The following is an 11099-nucleotide window of genomic DNA, read 5'->3' on the forward strand; positions in this document are numbered from 1 at the left end:
TGTATCTGTGTCATCTGCCTTTCGGTCAGATTGCTTTGCTGTGTATTGCTAAAAGACTCCAGATAGCTTTGGAGGCTGTGATTGAAAACACTTTACATCATTTTATTCTCAACTCGAAATCGGTGAACAGATCTACGTATAAAGCAAGCATACAACAATTGTATACACCACAATGTGCAAATAGCAATCTGAAAACTTGCACTAATATCAATTAAGTAAAAAATAGACATCTACAAAGAAATCGGCCTTGCAGCTTTGGTATGGTGCATTCACCGATCGGAAAAAGATCAGAATCTTAAGACTAAAAGTAGCTCCTAGGGACTTTTTTCCCTCGGTAAGATAAAAGTTATTCACGAAGCATCTTAGGCCTTAAGAGAGCTCCTAACATGAGAAGATGTTAAGAGTAGTGAGGAGGACTTTTAGTGAGCCTAAGAGTGTCTTAAGCAGGCAAGATGGTGGAAAGACAGAGAGAAAGACAATATATTCTCCGAACAATGAACAACAGTGAATTAATAAAATGCTACTGGCTCAACCACGCATGGATCCACCCCCTTAATAGTCGAGTAAATGAGCACATAAACTTCTATAAGTGTATATTGTGCATTGTAAATATGTATATTCTGTAATGCAAAAACAATAGCAAAGAGCAAAGTGTACTGGAGTCAAATTCCTTGTTTGTATGTACAAACTTGGCAATAAAGCTGATTCTGATTCTGATTCTGATAAGATTAACTTTATCTTCCCCCTAGGGGGGAATTAAATAGTTTCAGCAGCAGGACATATTAAAGGTGCACCTCTAGTAAGGTAATATTAGGAAGAATAAAGAAATAATAGAAACAATAATAAATAACCATGACTAAAAAGTGAACAAAATTACAAGCAATATCATATGGAATTATTTAAATATTTACAGACTGCAAAATGCTTTCAAAAAATAAGAAATTGGAAAACATAGTAAAAACTCAAAAACTTATATATACATAAATAGAAACTCTAGACAAGATTAAGTACAATAAACTACATAAATAGACGGAAGATGTAAATCAGGTGAATACATATTTGCTGTATTGTTCATGATGATGTCAGCAGCTAAGTGGTCATCTACAACACTCCCCATCTGTGGAGAAGTTCTCTGGTGTGCTGCTATCTCCTCTCTATCTTCTGATCGCAGCAGGTACCAGAGCTGCTCACATTCCAGGCTGGTGCTGAAAGCAGAGGGAACGAAGCATTGATCCGCTGGGAATGCCTGTTTGTTCGCACCGTGATCCCAGGACCAAATTTACCTTTCAGCACTCCTTTCTTCAGGTTCTGCTCCTATTCAATTCAGTTTTCTCCACCTTTTTGTCTCCTTTTTGTTTTGGTCATTTTACCAAACTAAACCTTATTATACAAGAAGGAGATCACAGTAAAATGCTGAATTTTAATATTAATATAAAAGGAATTAATATGAAATAAATGCAGTATGAAAACGACCAGCATGGCAAGTAAACATAATAAGCAAATCAAAATAATGACGCGCATGTAAATAAACAACATTCAAACATTTTTCAAACAAGTTTTATCATGATTTACACATTTGTGAGTCCAGTCTAAATTCTATCATCAATTGATTTCTCTCCATTGATTACTAGGACCACAATTTTTTTGTTTTGGATTTTGTTTGGGGGTTTTTGCAGCTATCAATCACACCTAGCAACGAGGTCAACCACACCTCCTCACTAAGATAGGAATCTCTGTCGTCTCTTTGCTCAGAGTCGCTCTCAGCCGCAGTTGGAATCAATCCTAAGCTAGGAGTTCTTTGCAGGAATACTTTGGCTAAGTTAGGAGCTCTCTGATCATCTTTGTGAATACGGGCCCTGACCTTAGAGTTTCCAAGAGCTGATTAAGCTTAAACACCCTCTCTGTGAAGCTCAGTAAGTTAAACTGTACACTGAATCATAAATTAATATTTGTTTATTCCCCCCACCCCACTTATTCACTGAATAAATGATAAAGAAACTTAAATTAAAGGTTGGATTTTCTACGTTAGTATATTTCCAGGCCTTTTTGCACAGGATCAGTCCATTTTTCAGTTTGACCAACCCATAGAAACTCAAAAGACAGGTCTTTTCTGATCAGTGAATGCTCTATACCTAAGCTTTCAGGTCACCTTGGCAACAACAGTTCTTCATTCTGCAAGTTGCTACTGCAGTTAAAGCCAGAAATTTTATTAGTAGTGAGTGCTAGACGTCAATGGATGCTGCTTATAGTTCTTCCTCTTTTTGTACTTTTGCAGTTTAGGTTGTTTCATATTTGATTTATTAGATACAAAAATGAGCCATCTGCCATAGGAGATCTATTTATATCCACTTTGGAGCTCTTTTTGCAAATTTGAGAGAAATGACCTGGAACTGACTTGAGCAGATAACAAGAAGGCACAACCGAATATAGCAAGAAACAATTTCAAAAGTTATCTTTGTAATAACTTTGTCTTTGTTTTAATATGTTATAAAAACCCTGTTTTACAGCACTCATCTCTCATGCACAACGGACATCACCTCTCCTCCTAACTTAAATTCCAAAATTATTGCTCCTAAGATGAATGCTAGAAATGTTTTTTTAAATGCTCTTTATGCTGTTCATTGCTGTTCAAATTAGAATGGGTTTAGATTGGCATTGGGAGATTTACAAACAAAACTGGAGATCTCTGCTTGGTGAATGTCTAGAACCATTCTGTCAGCTACAATCGGTATAAGTCCTAATGCCCCTGTCACACCAATGTTTATTTTGTGGTTGTAAGACATTGGAAAATAACCCAACGCAGCTCTTCAGTGCCTTCTATATCACACCTATGCACCACTGCTACAGAAACAATCTCTGTCTGGATTTAATGTTGTAGCAATGAGCCAATGATATCATCACTCATGCTTTACTAACCACGGGACGTGAAATGGTAAAACTGAAGGTGAAAGCATCATTTTCTGTCAGATTTTTTACCGTTAACAATCATTGGAACACTGTTCAGGGAGCACTGGTACAGATTTGAACTTTCATTCACAGATCGTCAGTTGATAAGTTAATATAAATAATAATAAAATGAGAAGATGATTGTGTCACAGAAAAGTACCCGGTCATGACACAGCACAACACTGAATTTCACTTCTCTGATCCTAGTATACACCAACTTCTGAGAATAGGAGTGCAACAGAGGCAAAAAACATATTCCATAGACATGACATTGACTTGAAATTCCACAATATCACTTTACTTTCTACATATATACACCCACATGTTGTTCACAATGGCAGCATGCATGGCAAGATAGAAAACTGTGACAGCATCTTAACTTTCCTTCAGTGTGCATATTTAGTTTTGTGATAAAAAGTCTTGTCTTTTCACTCCCTGAATTTATTTCCATTGCAGTGCCTTTGCTGATTTAAAAAATGTTTTATATCTGCCTGAAGGGCTATGTCAGTTAATCTGTAATTAACGCAACTCTTCAATTCCCCAATTCATAGACTTTCCCCAGTTTTTGTTCTGATGAAAGGTAAAAGGGAATGAAGTTCTGAAAATAAACCTCAAGCACAGAGATCATTCTGTTATTTGTTTTTCAGGTACAATTTCATACTGAAAGATACATGTTAAACTGCAATCTATGTGTCTTTTCCTACTCTTCAATCATACTCACATGTAGCACAGGGACACGGATTTGAATCTTCCTGACAGATTTTACTCATTAGACTATGCTTCTTGTTGATCAAAGCATTAATTTATAGACATTGAATGTGTGAATATGATGCTTTCAAGAGTCAAGTGAGCTTTTCTGTCATTACTGTCTACAAGGGACGTTCATATTCTGTCACAAACTACACAGCCACATAAAAATAACAAAATTCTTGCAATATCAATATGACCTGTGATTAATAAACAAATAATAATAAACTATTAAAGTCTTTCCTTCTTTGGCTCATAGCAAAAATAGATCTCAGATAATGCATAGTCAATCCACCCAATGAAAAAAATTGAAGTTAATATTTGTATCTAAGCAACAAGATTTTATTGACAGAGATGCTTCTAACCAACAGACATTTGTTGTTTTAACATAGAAAGAACTTAGTTTTTTCTTAATGACTTTATCACCTTAGATCTTTTTACCTTTACCTTGTTACCTAAATATTTATATGCCGCAATAAACAAGAGTCACCTAGTAAATTACAGATATTGAGAGTCTAATGTCTGATAATAGCTTATTTGTTAAGGCTTTAGGTTAAGTTTGGAGCATGTTTCTAAGCTAAAGCCATATGCTGAGAGTAAACAAAAAGGGAAGCAATGCATGCCTAACAGCTTCATAACTCTTTCCTATAACATAGTGGATCTTAAAAGGTATTAGTTATTCAAGCAAGAAGCACACACATAGGCCTCTGCAACTGGAACCACATTTCCAAGTCAGACGTTATAGTCTGATGATACCAAATATGGAAAATGTGTGTGTGTGTGTTCTTGTACTTGTTGCTGAGTGAGAACCATTTTTCATATTTTTATCGCAAAGTGAGTACATTTTGACAGACTGAAGACATTTTCCTGGTCCTCACTTTTCCAAATTCTGTTCTTGGGACAGTGGTTAGGTTTAGGACGAGGGTATGAATTGAGTTGAATGGTTAGGGTTAGTTTTAGGGTCAGGGTTAGGCACTAGAAATCAAGGAAAATAAATGGAAGTAATTGACACGTGTGAGTGCATGCGTGCGTGCGTGCGTGCGTGCGTGCGTGCGTGCGTGCGTGCGTGCGTGCGTGCGTGCGTGCGTGCGTGCGTGCCTGCCTGTGTGCGTGCGTGCATGTGTGTGTGTGTGTGTGTGTGCAAGGGCATAACTTTGGGTCTAGTGTGTGTGGGGGGGGGGGTTACGTTATTTATTGGATCATTTACTTTTGTAAACAGAGTACTGCTAATTTTGCGTTCCTGTTTTAGAAATTCATTTTAATGCTTTTACTGTGATTTACTTAACTTTCCTCTTTTCTTAAAAGCTTACTTTTACTTGATCTTTTTTCTAACACAGAACCAAATATTAAAAATATTTAGAGCACCTTCATATTCATGAATGCTGCATTGAGGTGTTTCAAAAGATTCACAATAGTTTGACTTGTTAACGCTTGCGAAATGGAGGACCTCAGAATGCAGACGAGCAGGCAGCATGACGGTGAATGAATAAGATTTAATAACAAAAAACTCACTCACAGGAGGAGGCAGGGACCAAAACAATAAACGGGCAGGCAAGACAGGCAAAAACAGACATGGGCAGGCTGGCAAGACAGGCTTGGCGTGAAGAACAGGACACAGGTGACATGATCTGAACAAGACATGAGCATGATCTGAGAACTATGAGCATGATTTGAAAATGATTCCACAAGGAATAAACAGAACAGGTGTGTATATATGGAGTGTGAACCAGGTGGAGCAAGGACACAGATTAGCTTGGAGCAGGTGAACCGAATAAAGATAATTAACTGACAGAATACAATGTGACAGGGGCAAAACAGAACTTCAAGGATACAAACAAATAGAAATCTAACTAGAAAAACATGAAACCAAAGCATAACCATAAACCCAATCCAAGAACACAACTTAGCAAAACATGAATACAAAACTAAAGCATGACCAGGAAAACAAACAGAAACATGATTCAAAAGCTGTGAGAAGCATATATGAAAAAAAACAGAAACCAAACAACCCCAAATCATAACATGACTTGGTTTTAATTTCTTCTTAGTTATTTAAGTGAAGGATGAAGATTAACAGTTTATAACTGATGAAAAACGTTTGGCTGAAGCAGTTAATGACATATTTTGTGATATTTAGAAAACACTTTCTGCTCAGTCCATCCGACTAAAGTTGTTCTTAAATTCAGAGAAACTATGTTTACTGTGGCTCAAACAAATGTGCTTCTTTTCTCATGCATATAAATGACTTTTTTTTATTTTACTTTCTCTCACTCTCACTCTCTCTCCCTCATCTGAGGCTGCATGGTCATAATTTCCTGCATTTCTAAAAAGAAAACTGCTATAAATTTATTTTCTTAGATTTTAATGGAACGGTAACCCCCTAAAAACACATTCACTTATTTATTAATTATGTTGTGAGCTATCCCAACATTTCATTTAATATGTTCCTCCTTTAATTAACCTTTTGACTAAAGATCAGATATTTTTCACATCATGATGCAGATCCAGCTACTTCACAGAGAGGGTTCCTACTGTTTTCTATCACGGCCAGGCCATTTAACTTCACCTGTAGCTCAGGTGAAAGTCCCTCATCATGACCCTGATGATGCTCATTAGTGAACCTCTACCTCATGTCTTGCTGGCTGAATCAGTGATTAGTGCTAGCCTACAGTTAGTCCATTCTGAGGCAGTTCTCATGTTTAACGCTAAATACAGTCTGGGTTAAGTCACTCTGCTTCCACCTGTTCCTGAGCGCACATAACCACCAGGCTCCCACTCTCTGGTTGGGTCCGTGGCTGCTCTGAAATCAGCCGCCTCCCCTATTGTAGCCCTGTTTGATGCGCTCAGTGTAACTTTTCGGGTTATTAATGAGGCAGGCCGACGCTCCTGGACCGAACAGCCGTTCTGGACTTCTCCAGAATGGACAAATTGCCAGTCTGTGTGCTTAGTTGCGCAGTCGAGGTACCGCGTGTGCGCAAATAACCACTTTTTGGGGATTACATTACCAGATGATGATGTTATTTTGCTGGCAAATGAAAAAAAAAAAATCAACAACATCAGATATCAACAAATCAACAAGTTATTTGTAAATTGGAGTGATGTTATGCACGGTGGCGCAGTTGGTAGCACTGTTGCCTTGCAGCAAGAAGGTCCTGGGTTCGATTCCCGACCGGGGGTCTTTCTGCATGGACTTTGCATGTTCTCCCCGTGCATGTGTGGGTTCTCACTGGGTACTCTGGCTTCCTCCCACAGTCCAAAGACATGCCTGTTAGGTTAATTGGTCTCTCTAAATTGTCCTTAGGTGTATGAATGGGTGTGTGCATGGTTGTTTGTGTGTTGCCCTGTGATGGACTGGCAACTTGTCCAGGGTGTACCCCGCCTCTCGCCCATAGACTGCTGGAGATAGGCACCAACTTTCCCCGTGACCCACTATGGAATAAGCGGTAGAAAATGACTGAGTGATATTGTGGGGGGTCATAACCCCCCTAACCCCCCCGCAAATCACACCCTAGTGTGTGTTAACCAAACTTGGGAAACTGTGCATGTGCTGCCTGTACACCTCAACGAGGACTCCTTATACAATAGACTTTGATCCCCCCAAATCGTTCACAGATCTGTGATTTTGATATGGGGCTGGTTGAAATAAAATCCGTCTTTTGTTCAACTCAAGTTAAACAGTCCTCCCTGAGACATTCAACATCAACAGGTAATCATAACCCACCCCTCAAAACATACAAGAGCCTGAATGCATGTTACTTAAATAATGAACTAACTCTTTTTGCAGTCCAGAGAGCTCTTGACAATATTCATATTGCATACAGTGATATTGCGATAACGATTAATTTGCAATACGTTGTGCATCCCTAGTTAACAACTAAAATGGGATTACAACAGTTAAGGATATACCATTTCTTTTATCTTAAAACAATTTTTCCACAAAAGAACTAAGCATACTACAAACTGTTTCCTTCTGCTAGAATTATTGAACATCAATGCTGTTGTTTCTAAAAACATTGCTCATTCCTGCTTCACATATGTTAAACTAAAGACTTCATGTTCATGTCTGATGGAAATGTGTGTTGGGGGGGGAGTCAATATCTTACCTGCAGTAGGTAATAAAAAATCATACTTCTGCCTTGTTAAAATAACACCAAATTAAGATAATGCATCAGTGCTTCATGCAAACACAGTTTTATAAATATTTAATCATATTATCATAACACGTGCATTATGTGGGTATTTACAGTATTTTATAGTCATGGTAAATGTGTTGAATTTTGTGTTGAAGGTTTTAATATATAAATAATCTGATCTTCATCAAGTTATACAATTATTTTAACTGTACAGAAACACACACAACAGATCAAAATGTCATTGTTTATTAGGCATAGATGATGTTAATATTGAAAATGTTAAGAGAACTAAGTACACCTAAGATACTAAAGAAATTGTCCATGTACTTTCTTTTTATCCTGCCTTTCAAGTCTGTAGATATTTAGGATTAAAACCGGTTTGTAAAAATGACCTTTCCAATTCAAAACAAGTACTGCAAAACAGAACAGAGGGTGGCAGCATCATGTTGTGTGGGATTTTTACAGCAGGAGGGTCTGGAGCACGTCACATAATAGATGGCTTCATAAGGAAAAAACATTATGCGGCAATATAGAAGCAACATCTGCAGACATCAGCCAGGGAGTTTTAGATGACCCTAAGGATAGTGCAAGATTAGTTAAAGTATGGCTTTTGGACAACAAAGACAATACTTCGGAGCTTTAATCAAAAAGCTCTGACATCATTTCCATAGAACATATGTCTGCAGAGTTGAGAAGGTGTGTTTGAGAATGGCAACCTACAAACCTGCTCCAGTCACACCCTTCTGTGAGGAGAAATGGGCCAAAATTCCAGAAAACTATTGTGAGAAACATGTGGAAGAAAACCCAAAACCAAGTCATACAGTTTAAGGATAATGCTATCAAATTTGATAAAAAAAAAGGAAGAAAGTTTAAAAATAATTATTTTTTTGGGTTGTTTTGCCACACTTTATTATTGTTATTTTTCCAAAGTAGGCAGACAGGAAGAGTGGTGGAGAGAGGGGGACGACACATAGATTGGGACTCGAACCAGCAACGGCTGCGTCGAGCACTTGGGCCTCCGTAGATGAGTCGAGCACTTCACCGCCACACCACACCCAAAAACTCTAACAAATTCTGGCAATCATTAATCTAGTATGATGCAAACAGAAATAATTTAAAGCAACTAGTCAGATTTAAGATGACAAAAAATGTGTCTTTTTACACAGAGGATGAAAATAACTGGTTTCCACTGCATGTGTCTTAGTCTAACAAAATTAACGGGTAGTCGTTACATTTAGGAGTAGGTCTGTGACCTTACATTTGTTTCTACAGATTGTTTTTTCAAGGTACAGTTTTGTCAGATTTGACATTCATGAGACTAGTTTTTGAAACAACAGGTATAAAACATGAATTGCAAATATGATCACAGTACAAGCAGACATGAAGAGACAAATTAGTAACACTGTTATCACAAAAAATTATTTATCAAGCACATGTTCTAACATAATCAGATACGGTACGCATTTATAAGGGCCTACTGCTGCTCTAATACACTCAGCCACAATCACTGTTTAGACCAAGGCCTGTGACTATGACAAGCCCTGCTGTCTGCCTCAGTTCTCCCAGGCTTTAGGAGAGCATGGAGAGGAATGCTAAAGATGCCAAGCATACTGCTCCGGGGGGGGGCATCCACCCCTCCATGGAGGAGGGGTGGATGCAGCTTACCACAAAACTCTCTGTCTTTCTTTCCCCGCCTCTTCTACTCACATCCTCTCGGTCTGTGGAGACCCCCATGTGTGTCAGCCAAGCAGCAGAGCATCCCTTCTGTTTATTTTGCCAATTTACGTTGTTGCTTCTGCTCTGTCTTCCTACTCTGCTCTTCTTTTCATTCCTTTTTTAATCTTGTTAATTCGGTTACTCCTAATTAGGTTTTGTTTAATTATAAATAGCAAAAGGAAAATAATTGGTCAAAATTATAAAGTATAAATAAGTAAGGACTAATACTAATTTGAGAAGGTTTCATGTTGGATGTGGGTGTTGTTTCTTTTAGTTTAGGTCCACTTATGACGAGATGAATGTTAAATAAATGGTCACAGAGAGACATCGGTGTGTGTCATTTGGTTTCCTGTGCAACTTCTCCACTGCAGGTGTCAGTTCAAGAAGGAAGCTCAGAGGCGGAGGCATGCAGGAAGAAGGCAATTACTGTTGTGGAGCGTTTTGTTTTGCTTGTGTGGCCCTCTGCTAATGAGGCCCAGCAAGTTCGTCCATAATGAATTGGTAAAAAAAAGGAAAAAAATAGTGACATGGAGACTCTGTCTCACCCGAGGCTGTTGACATTCTCGCTGATAGGCCCCCAGGACGAATATGGTGTCACTGCACAGCTTTGTATTGATCTTGCTACAAATACCCATTCTTTTCTCTCCCCATTCCTATCTGGTAACTGCTTTATCTCTCCATGTTAACACTGTTGGAATTACATTTTATTTTCAAAAGGGTTACATTTCAACGTTCAGCCTTTAACTGTACTAAAACTGTGAAAATGTTGTATCTGTTATAATCAAAATCAGCTTTATCGCCAAGTTTGTACAGACAAACAAGGAATTTGACTCCGGTACACTTTGCTCTCAGTGAGGATTTTTTTATATTTAATTTTTAGGTATATATAACAGTGGAAATAAAAAATGTCTTTTTAAATGTACATATATACATAATTGACATTACATGAGAAAATAATGTAAGATCAGTCCAAGTATGCATGGTGCTGTTCTGAAACTCTGACTAAAGAAAGTATTTCTGTGGCGGCTGGTTTTAACAGACAGCACAGTTTGTGTGCAGGTTTGTGGGGTCTGCAGAGATTTTAGCTGCCCTTTTCTTGACCCTAGACCTGTATAAGTCCTGGATAGAGGGAAGGTCAGCCCTGATTATTCTCTCTGCAGACCTGATTGTTCATTGCAGTCTGGACCTGTCCTGTTTTGTGGGGGAGCCAAACCACACTGAGATGGATGAAGACAGGACAGACTGAATGATGGCAGTGTAGAAGATGACCAACAGCTCCTGTGGAAGGTTGGACTTCTTGAGTTGCCTCAGGAAGTTCAGTCTCTGCTGGGCCTTCTTTCGAACAGTGTCTATGTGTGAGGACCATCTCAGGTTTCAAGTAATGGTGGTTCCTAGGAACCGGAAGTGGTCCAGATACATTGTAGTTGAGGATGGTGAGGGTGTGTGTGAGGGTGGTGTTCTCCAAAATTCCACCATCATCGCCACAGTCTTAAGTAGGTTAAGTTACAGATGGTTCTGACCACACCAGTGTACCAGCCAATCCACCTCCTGTCTGTA

This window comes from Girardinichthys multiradiatus, chromosome 20 (genome assembly GCF_021462225.1).
Source record: "Girardinichthys multiradiatus isolate DD_20200921_A chromosome 20, DD_fGirMul_XY1, whole genome shotgun sequence".
Classification (NCBI taxonomy): domain Eukaryota; kingdom Metazoa; phylum Chordata; class Actinopteri; order Cyprinodontiformes; family Goodeidae; genus Girardinichthys; species Girardinichthys multiradiatus.